Genomic DNA, 11488 nt, shown 5'->3' with positions numbered 1-11488 from the left:
AAGCTATTTACCATAGCCTGAAAGAAAATCAAATATCTAGGAATATCTCTTAGCAGGTGAAAGACTTCTGCAATGAAAATTTTAGGTCTCTGAAGAAATAAAGATGAAAGTAGTGGAAAGATATAACATGCTTTTGAAATAGTAGTGGAGAAACTATTATTCTACCAAAGGTCATGATTGGAATTCCAATTAAAAGTCCTATCTAATCCTTCACAGAAACAGGAATATATGTGAAAGAGAGAAAGAAAGACTGACAGACTATCCTAAAAGTTTTATGGAATCACAAAGACTCTAGCATACCAAAACAATCCTGATAGCATTCCAGACTTAAAGTAACATGTTACTGGCATAAAAGCAGACATGTAGACTGAGAGAACAATATCCAAGACAACAGCCTGAGAAGGTAATATTACAGCCATCTAATATTTTTAAAAGATGCCAGGAACACACAAGTGAAAACATAGACTATTGAAAACTAGTGTTGGAAAGCCTGGTTAAATACATGTTGAAAAAAATGAAGTTTTATATATATATCAATCACACTGAACAAAAATAAATTATAAATTAATTTTTGATAGGACAAAATACCTAAACATGAAATAAAACAAAATGAAAGTTCAATTAGAACACATCATCAGTACACTAAATTGCATAAGTGTTGAGAAGAAGTTAAGGAAGAAGACAGAGGAACTTCATACTTCCAAATGGCTTCCACTTGTGGGGAAAAAAAAAAAAAAGAATCAATGAAGAATTAGTGAAGACAAAGAGGTGAAGAATTAGTCTGGGATTTTTTTTTTAAGATTCATGAAATATAAGAAGAGAAAGTGGGAGAAAGATAGGAACAGAAAGAGTAGCAAAGAAGGAGATAGAGTGTCAGAGAGGGAGGGAATAAGAAAGAGAAACCGAGGAACTAGGAACAAAGGAGCAGGAGACGAAAAGGGAAAGTAAGGGGTGAAGAGAAATTGAATTGAGGTGTGAATTGAAAGAGAAAGCAATAGAGTGGAGGAGAAATGCAAAGGGATATAGGGAGATGAGGAATGAAAGAAAGAAAAATTAGAACCTGAGAGAGAGAATGATCGATCAGGAAAGAAGTGGAATGAGAGAAGAAGAAAGAGGAAGAGACTGAAAAAGATAAATGGAAAAGAGGAGGCTGAGGGACAGAGACATAGTGAGACAGAAAAAGAGAGAAAGGGAACAGAAAGAGGAAAAGAGGAAAGAGGGTATGAGAGAAAATGAAATGGAAAGAGGGAGGAAGAGAAGGATTTAGAAGGAGACAGGAAGTAGAGAGGAAGGGATGGATAGAGAGAATGACTTACAAGCTGTAGTCTAGCAAATCCAACAATGGGTGCCTATGAACAGAGTTCAAGAATCAAACAGTTGTTCAAACATGGAGGTATAGGATTTGGAGTTTGCCAATCTGGGTTTTGGTCTTGCTTTGAAGCAGTGTTTTCTATCTATGTTTCCCTTCCTCTTATTTGGAATAGTAAGGCTTATTCTATACCATCGTATGTTGAAAGTATTTGATATTTTTATGTTGATTTCACCGGGGGACTACTCAGTCTGAGAACAGACTTTGGACTTTTAAACAAGACTGAGACTGTGAAAGACTATGGAGACTTTTGAGGTTGGACTGAATGCATTATGATATGGCTACAACCCTAGGGATGCAAGATAGTAGGAAATGATAATTTGAATTAAAATGTTTCCCATAGGCTCATATATTTAAATACTCAGTCGACTGAGGACTAGAGGAACTGTTAGGGAAGGATTTGGAGGTATGGGCTTGTTAGAGGTGTGTCACTGACCTTAAGCATTGTGGTTTCAAAAGCCTATGCCAGACCTTGTCTTATTCTCTAAGCCTGCAACATGTAGATCAGATGTGAGCTCTCATCTAGTTCGCACTATACCTTTCTGCCCATGAGCAGGTGACCTGGCAAAATGACAGTTGACTAACCATCTGAAATAGCAAACAAGCCCAAAAGTAAATGTTTTATTTCATAAGTTTGCCTTAGTCAAGGTGTCTCTTCAAGAAATAGGAAATTGGTTAAGACAATGACTATTTTACAGAAAGCCATGTTTGGAATCAGTTCAATTGCAAATAAAACTCTCACCTCACCTTCACAGAAATAGGAAAAAACATGAAAGAAAGAAACTAAGACTGCTAAAATTCATAAAAGAACACAGAAGACCCCCATTTATCAATAAAAGCCTAATAGCACTATAGACTTGAATATATATTACAGACCCCCAATGACTAAAATAATACAGTATGGCACAAAAACAGACATGTAGATAGAGGGAACAATACTCAAGACTACAGGATGAAAACATGTATCTACAACCATTGAATATTCAAAAAAGATGCTGAAAACACACATCAAACAAATGATAGCACCTCTGACAAATGATGCTGGGCAGAACAGATGCTCACATATCTGTCTCCCTGTACAACAACTAACTCTAAGGTTAAAGAAAGACCAAAAGGTGAAATAAAAGATAATACAAGTATGGAAATTATCAACACTACCCTATAACGTACAGGTGTGGAGAGAAAATATCTAGAGGATTTCATTTGTCCAGCATTCTAGGCCAACAACTGACAGGTATAATATCATAAAATTTAAAAGCTTCCTCAAGATAAAAAGACAATTAATGGAATAATATATTATCATTTCTTTTGCTTATAAATATTCACTTGCTTTCTTTTATGTACATGGGTGTGGTGCTTTGAATATGCTATTAGATGAGTTTCACCTTATTGAAGTAGGTGTGGCCTTGTTGGAGGAAGTGCATCACTGTGGTTTGAGCTTTGATGTCTTATGCTCAAGCTCTGCCTAGTGTGGTAAAAGAACCTCTTCCTAGCTGCCTAAAGAAGAGAGTCCTCTGAAGGATCAAGATGTAGAAATCTTGGCTCTTCCACCAAGTCTGCCTGCACACTGCCATGCTTCCTGCCATGATGATATTGGACTGAACCTCTGAAACTATAAGCCACCACAATTAAATGATTTCATTATAAAAATTGCCTTGGTCATGGTGTCTCTTCAAAGCAATGGAAACCCTAACTAAGACATTAAGTATATTTTCTAAATTATCTATCTTTGCACCACTGGTTTGAGTGCCAAAATGACCAGAGGAGAGCATTGGATCCTAGAGGAAGAGAAACAGGAGGGGGGAAAGGAACAGTAGGACAGAAAAAGGGGAAAGAGGATAGGGAGAGCAAGAGAGAAAAGAAGGGAATAAGGGAAAAAGAAAATGAGAAAATAGGAGAAAGAGGGAGAGAAGGCTAAAGACAGAGAGGGAGAGAAGGACATGGAGAAAGAGGGAATGACAGTGAGCGATAAAAAAAGGAAAAAAAGGAAAAAGAAGGAGATGAAGAGAGGGGCTGGGAGAGAACAAAACTGAGAGAGGTTGAATGAAAGTGAGAGAGTAGGAGAGAGGAAGAAGATGCTGGAAAGAAAAAAAGATATAGTGGTTTGAATAAGAATGGCCCCCATAGGCTACTATATTTAAATGATCAATCATTAGAGAGTGGCAGTACTTGGGGATTAGGACTTGTGGCCTTGCTGGAGTAGATGTAGCCTTGCTGGAGTAGGTGTAGCCCTGTTGGAGGAAGTGTGTCACTTGGGATAGATTTTGTAGTTTCAAATGCCCAAGCTAAGAATATTTCATTAGAGAGAGGGGGGATATAGATATAGATTATATATATAGAGAGAACTGATATATATGTATGTATTATATATGTGTAATGTGTATGTATATATATATATATGTATATATATATATACATATATATATATATATAATATATATAGTCTCTCTGTCTCTGTCTTTCTGCCTATAGATTAGGATATAGCTCTCAGCGACTACTCCAGTGACATGAATTCAGCCATGATCCCACTATACTCCCTGCCATAATAATGAACTAAACCTCTGAAATTGTCATTAAGCCCCCAATTAAATGTTTATTTTGTTTTCTTTTGGTTTTAAGCATTATCTTGGCCATGGTGTCTCTTCACAGCAATAAAACATTGAATAAAATGGAAGGGGATAGAAAGAAAAATTGAGGGAGGTGGAGGGAGAAAGAGAAAAACAGTAGAAAAGGGAGAGATAAAGAGGCAGAGGGAGAGAGACATGAAAAGATATGAAGAGAGGAAATGAGGGAATGAGAGCAAGAGAAAGAGACATATAAGAAAAAGGAGAAAGAAAGAGAGAGAGAAAGAAAGAGAGAGAGAGAAAGGAAGGAAGGAAGGAAGGAAGGAAGGAAGAAAGAAAGAAAGAAAGAAAGAAAGAAAGAAAGAAAGAAAGAAAGAAAGAAAGAAAGAAGACAGAGAGGGAGGGAGGGAGGGAGGGAGGGAGGGAGGGGATAGTAAAGAAATGGAGAGAGAAGACGAGAAAGCAGAAAGAAGGTAGAGTATAGAGAGAGGGAAAGAGAATGGGAAAAACAAAGAGATGGAGTGCCAAAGAGAGAGGAGGGAGGGAGGGGGAGAGAGAGAGAGAGAGAGAGAGAGAGAGAGAGAGAGAGAGAGAGAGAGAGAGAGAGAGAGACTGAAGGAGAGGAGAGAGAAAGGGTCACCTGGAATTTTGGCACATGTTGGAGGAACATACCTGGACATAAATTAAGTGCTTTCCTTTGTAAGAGTCACCCTGCTCACTGTGTCTCTCCACAGTCATAGATCCTAGCTTCCAATTTTTTGAAAGACTTTGGTTACAGTAAATAAAGCAATGATGGGGAAGGATACCCAAGGCTGTGCTCTAGCCTTAGCACACTCACATACACAAAGATTTATGAGCCACCATGTGGGTGCTGCAAATTGAACCCAGATCCTCTGGGAGGGTAGCCAGTACTCTTAAACACTGATCCACCTCTCCAGCACTTTGATCTTCATTTTTATGGAATTCCAGTTAATATTTTGTTTTCTCTTTCTTTAAACCAGAAATATTAGTAAAATCTGTATCAAAATGATTCAGTGAACACCAGTCTGTAATTTTGAATGTGCATAGATTGGACTACAGCAATACCAGGAACAGGAGGGGAGTTAGCAGAAATTATTCTATGGTTTTTGCTAGTCAGGAAATAAGACTAGGGAATCCTTCCTGAACTTTCCTCTCTCTGTTGCAAAGGACTTGTCTTAGCTAGGGTTTCTATTACTGTGAAGAGACCATGAACAGAACAGTTCTTACCAAGGAACGTGTTTAATTGGGCCTTGCTTACAGGTTCAAAGCTTTAGTCCACTGTCATCATGTCAGGAAATATGGTAGCACACAGCAGATATGATATGGTGCAGGAGATGTAGCTGAGATTTCTCTATATAGACTGACAGGCAGCAAGAAGAGAAAGAGAGCCATTGTGCCTGGGTTAAGCTTCCGAAACCTCGAAGTCTAGCCCCAGTGACACACTTTCTCCAACTGGGAGACACCTGCTCCAGCAAGGCCACATGTCCTAATCCTCTTCCTCTCTCTCTCTCTCTCTATCTCTCTCTCTCTCTCTCTCTCTCTATCTATCTATCTATCTATCTATCTTTTGGGAGACAGGGTTTCTTTGTGTAGCCCTGGCTGTCCTCCAACTCAGAAATCCACCTGCCTCTGCCTCCCAAGTGCTGGGATCAAAGGCATGCGCCACCACTGCCTGGCCTTAATCCTATGAGGAAATTTTCATTCAAATCACCACAGGAGCAAGCAGAAGTCTTTCATTCTTAACAGTGACGTAGGTCATGGGGTGTGGACGGGGTTGGCAAAGGTCTTACCTCTTGTTTGCTGAATCTTGAAAGTGTTTTCCATCTTCTGTTGAACCTGTCACCATTGTTTTCCAAAATACTAATTAGTTGATGAGCTATGCCATCCATTTAGATCTTCCTCAGAAACTAGATATCTGTCACTTCTTTTTCTATACTTCCTGCACACACAGCCCCAATCCCAACCTTTACCAGTCATGGAAGCACTGTGCCCAGTCATTTATGAGACAAGGTATGTGTCCTCCAAGCTGGCTATAAAGTATTTATTGATCCTTCTGTCTCAGCCTCCACAACCGAGTCCAGCACCTCCACACCTGAGTTATAGCAAATCCTTTAAACCTGCTAACATGTGAACAATATGGCAGTTTGCCAGAGAAGCTTCAGGATAGGCATATGACTGTAGCATATGCAAATGACTGAGAAATACACAAGTTATTAAGCCTTTAGCGTTTATTTTTAGATTTTGCCTAACCTAGGAATAAAGGTTTCAGTCATGCCTAAGGGGGTGGGGAGAGGGAGGAGGAAGTTTCCAATGATACTCCTAAGTCACCTGAGAAAAACAGATAACCAGGTGAGTGTGTTCTTGCATTCTGGGAACCAGTTACTATGGAAATGCGGTCCCCACTATTTCAATCAGCAGGAGTGGGTGAGTTTTTGAGGTTTTTCTGGTCTTGATCCTTTGATATGGGGCCTCACGTAGTTCCAGGAGACCTACAATTTACTGTAGGCCAGGCTGACCAAACTCCTGGTCTTCCTGCCTCCACTTATGAAAGCTGACATTACAAAGGTGAACAAACAATCTGGCTAGATCCAGATTGAACCTTGTGACTTTTGTTGTTTATTTTTTGAGACATGGTCTTTCTATACAGTGCTGGCCATCTTGTATATCATCTTATATTGCTATGTAGCCTAGACTGGTCTCGAACTCACAGAGATGAACCATCCTCTGCTTTCTGAGTTCTGGGCTTAAAGGTTTGCACCTCACGACCTGGCTTTGTGACATTTCGGTTAATCCCTAACTGGTGATTTAACAATTTTGCATCTAATACCTTATAATAAAGCATGTCCGGTTTACTGCATTTGCATACTGAATTTGTAAGTTTGTAAACTCTTAAATGTCTTCAGTTGTCACACCAAGACATAAATTTGGGTCAAAAATAGATCACAAATACGAGGCTACTTAAAGCCAGGATGTTTGGGTAGTTACTCCTGATACCCTGTCTCAGTCTTCAATTGTCATGTACTTGTTGCTTTTAAGGTCTCACACCAGTTGTACTTCAACACTCTTGGAGACACAAAATTTATAAGGGACAAAAATGAAAGACAATAAAGACACTGATATCATTTTTCAAGCAAACTATGTTCACAGTAAAAGAAGAGGAGCAAGAAAGTCCCACACCTCTACTCTGAAGGGGAAAAAAAATGACCAAGAAAAAGGAAACGTGACCAGTGCTTCTGAAAGCATAGTGCATGGCAGATTTGAGGGTAATGGGATTTTATTATAAAATAATATACTGTATACTACTCTATACAGAACCACCTAGTACTCACGAGACTTCGGAGGAAAAACACACATTTATTCTCACTGGTGAGGAAAGCCATCAGAAACTTAGCTGCTCTGCCTTCTCCTAGTCCTAGATACCTGATCAGGTTCCACAGCTCTCCTTCGTTTACTCTATCTGCATGATACTACAGGCTTAAATAGATTGTACTAAATGGCCCTACCAGCTGTTTGGCTGTTTGTGAGGTCGTTGTTATACATGAAACACAGAACAATGTGTCAGGCTTCAACCTCAGGCAGCTGCAACTGAATGTTAAATACACATAGAGTGAGAAGGCAGTCCAAGTGTTAATACAGATTTGCATTTGCACTCAAGTACTGATATGATGTCAGGTCTAGGTTTGAAAATTCAGTTTTGAGTCCCAGTACTATGCTAGGAAGACAGGCCTGCTTATATACACTGACCAACTCAGTGGCCATCAGGCCCAGATTCAGTCCACCACAACCTCAAATCTATCTATGAGCTTCTGGACTAAGAGGAAGAACTAGTGCTACAGAACCAGGAGTCATTATGAAGTAGGACTGGTGCTAGGCCCACCTGCAGGCCCCCAGCAGGCCTCCAGCATGGAGCCATTGTGGCTTCAGCCCAAGCTGCTTTTCCTGCAGGGAAACAGAGAGCACAGGGCAGAGTAGGTACTGCCTGTAACTTACAAGGACAAAGGTCAAGGCCAGCAAGGCTCAGAGCAGCTGAATTAGAAGGTGGGAATGTATGTGATATATCCTTGAAGGGGATCTGTCCTCAGACACCCTGCCTAGTCACATATCATTCTGGCTTGGGGCAACAGCAGAATATTTGAAATGAGTCTCAGCAGTGGTCCAGTATTTATGGTGTGTCATAGACCAGAAACCTTGAACCAGACCAATGACATGTTGCAATGAATATTTGCACGTAAATCTCTTTGGACAAAAAAAAAAAAGATACTGTGTGACATTGCAGTTTCTAATGTCACTATGATGAACAAATGTGAAATGGAGAAGTGGGAAAGATGGAGAAAGGGATCAGTGAATGAGCAGTGGAGAGGAACATTACAGCAGTGATAGGTGTGAGAGAGGGCTGTGGTGAACTGGGGATTACTTGGTAGGATCAACAGGGGATCTTCATCAGCCTGGAGCTTACACTCTAACTCAGCTCCCAAACACTCTGCCCAGCCACATGACCACCCTGGTTCTAAGCAAAACCAGGATGTTCAAGATAAAGAATCGTTAGTTTTCTGGATTGGACCTTCCCAAAAGACCTCTATGGTCCAGGCTGCCCCTGGACCACTGCCACGGTCCACTGCCCCAGGACATTTTGAAGCCTACAACATCTGGGAGCCTTGTTGATGTCCCTGGCCCAAGTTACCACTGAATGCCACATGAATACTCTTGTTCTGAGCCATCACCTGAGGCCATCTTGATGTACGTAGGGCCATGCTGCCACCAGGGGCCATGTAGATGTGAAAGGCCTGCACTGCTGTCTGAGGTCATGGTGATGTCCAGGTCTTTGCTTCTGGTGGTGGCCATGTCTGGGTTCATGGTTCTACTTCAGCTGGGGTCTGTTTATGTCCATAGCCCATATTACTCCTGAAGGTCTTATAGATGTCTGTCATTTGTGTTGCCAGGAGTATTTATATTGATGACCATGAGCCACACTGCCACCAGAGGCCATATTGTTCTGAGTGGCCTATACTGTCACATCAGGCCATTCTGATGTCTAGATCTGTGTTGCTGCCAAGCTCCATGACAAGTTCTAAGTTCCGCTGCAACCGGGGTCTATGTTGATGTCAGTGGCCCTATGTCAGTACCACCAAAGGCCAAGCAGATGTCCATGGTCTAAGCTGCAGCCTGAGTTGATGTCAGTCGACTGTAATACATGTAAAATTAAAGTGGGCCATCACAATTTGAATTGTGGCATGATACTACCCATTTGCCATTTCATTGTTGCTTTGGGCAATCACACTATAGCATTATTGGATCACAACACTTGTGTGACATCACTTGATGACTCATTACTATGTCACAAACATAAGCTGAGATAACTTACTTTGCCATCATGTGCCATTGTGACAACATAGGGCTCTTACAATATCACAATGTCCAACAAACACCAAAATGTCCCCTCTGACAGGACAGTGTTCTACAGCATACCACCAAATGCCATCAAAATATTCAATCATGCCCTCATAGTACTGAACTGTGACATCTCAATGCTCCATTGTGACATCACAGGCCAGAATTTTTATATTAAATGATCAACTGGACTGAAATAATTCTCCATGTTGCTGAAACAATGCTGAATTTTGGCATTTCAGTGCTCCACGGAGCCAGCACAATGCAACTGTGGTACCTCAATTCTGAATTATGCCATCAAAATGACAAATTATGACATCACAGAACACCATTGTGACACCAAACTGAAGTATGATGATACCCCAATCCTTAAATATTCCTTTGCATTGCTTCATTGTGACACCATGACATAAATTTAGATTTTCAGTGCTGGACATGGCACTGCATATCTGTAATTCTCAGGTAGATGAGGTAAGAGGATAGAGAGTGTTGAGTCCAGCAGAATCGATTTCAAAACAAAAAATGAATGGGCTGGAGACCAGTTGGACAATATATTTGTCCAGCATGCTTGAATCCCCTGGGTTTATTCTCAGAAGTACAAATTAGTCCTTGTGGTGGTTTGAATGAAAATGGCCCCAATAGGCTCAAAGGGAATGGCATTCTTTGAAAGGATTAGGACCAGTGGCCTTGTTAGAGTAGGTGAGGCATTTTTGGAGTAAGTGTGTTACTTGGGGTGGGCTTTCAGGTTTCAAAGGCTCAAGCCAGGCACCACCCCTTCCTGCTGCCTGCCAATCAGAACTCTTAGATACCTCTGGAGCACCATATCTGCCTGCATCCTTGCTTCCCACCATGATGATAATAGACAAATATCTAAACTGTAAACCAGCACCAATTAAAGGTTTTCTTGTATAAGAGTTGCTGCAGTCATGGTGTCTCTTCATAGCAATAAAACCCTAAGACAGTCATGGGGGAGACAAGAGGACACAAAGTTCAAGGTCATCCTAGCTACTTAGCTTAAGTCTGGTCTGGCATTCAAGAGACTTTATCAAAACATAGGATAATCATATGAAGTACTTTGAACCCTTGAACTCCCTGTTAGCACTTATGCTTTTACATGATAGAAATCATGTGATCATAGTTTGTAATGTTATATACCAGGTAATGTTTGTATCAGGTACTTTGGTGAGCACAGACCACTGCTTACTCTCTCTCTCTCTCTCTCTCTCTCTCTCTGTGTGTGTGTGTGTGTGTGTGTGTGTGTGTGTGTGCCTGTGTGTGTGTGTGTGTGTGTGTGTGTGTTAGGGGGATTGAGAAGAACAACTTTTAGGAATTGGCTTAGTACTTCCTAAGTCATAGTATCCCTTGTTTCTGCTGTGCTGTGTACTCTCAACTACCTGTGTAGTCCAGGCTACCTAGCCCAAAACCTCAAGTGAGTCTTCTTCCATTTCATTATGTAAGTGCTGGGATTACAGATGCATGTTACTACATACAGGTCTTTAAACCATGCTGCTTTGCGAGACAGTAAGGGAGGGAGATGGTAAACTCAGATCTGGAGACTTGTAAGATGAGTACTTTTTCCTGCTGAGTCATCTCTCCAGCTCTCAATATTATTTTCTGAGACAGGCTCTTTTGATGAGCCTGGAGTTCAGCATTTTAGCTACAATGAGTGGCCTGTGACTCTCATGGAACCACGTGTCTTGGCTCCCCAGTGCTGCATGTTTGTGGATGCTATTGGTCATGTTTGTGAGGCAAGTACTTTACCCACTGTCTTAGTTAGGGTTTTATTGCTATGAAGAGGCATCATGACCACAGCAACTCATAAAATAAAATAAACATTTAATTGTGGCTGTGTACTGGCTAGTTTTGTGTCAACTTGACACAGCTGGAGTTACCACAGAGAAAGGAGCTTCAGTTGAGGAAATGACTCCATGAGATCCAGCTGTAAGGCATTTTCTCAATTAGTGATCAAGGGGGAAAGGCCCCTTGTGGGTGAGACCATCTCTGGGCTGGTAGTCTTGGTTCGATAAGAGAGCAGGCTGAGCAAGCCAGGAGAGGCAAGCCAGTAAAGAACATCCCTCCATGGCCTCTGCATCATCTCCTGCTTCCTGACCTGCTTGAGTTCCAGTCCTGACTTCCTTAGGTGATG

The 11488-nt window shown here is 41.0% G+C and overlaps 1 long non-coding RNA gene across 2 annotated transcripts in view; it reads right to left on the bottom strand.

The window, feature by feature from the left end:
* The window catches only part of Gm32209 (predicted gene, 32209), a 39962-nt gene extending 30963 nt beyond the window's left edge, over positions 1 to 8999 (bottom strand). For both annotated transcript variants that reach the window (NR_168633.1, NR_168632.1), the window contains exon 1: positions 8676 to 8999. This is a non-coding gene — a long non-coding RNA (predicted gene, 32209). The remainder of the gene's footprint in view (positions 1 to 8675) is intronic.
* Between the last annotated feature and the right edge of the window lie 2489 nt (positions 9000 to 11488).

This window comes from Mus musculus, chromosome 4 (assembly GCF_000001635.26).
Source record: "Mus musculus strain C57BL/6J chromosome 4, GRCm38.p6 C57BL/6J".
Lineage (NCBI taxonomy): Eukaryota > Metazoa > Chordata > Mammalia > Rodentia > Muridae > Mus > Mus musculus.
The sequence above is the reverse complement of the archived record's forward strand: the minus strand, read 5'-3'. Positions and strand labels throughout refer to the sequence as shown.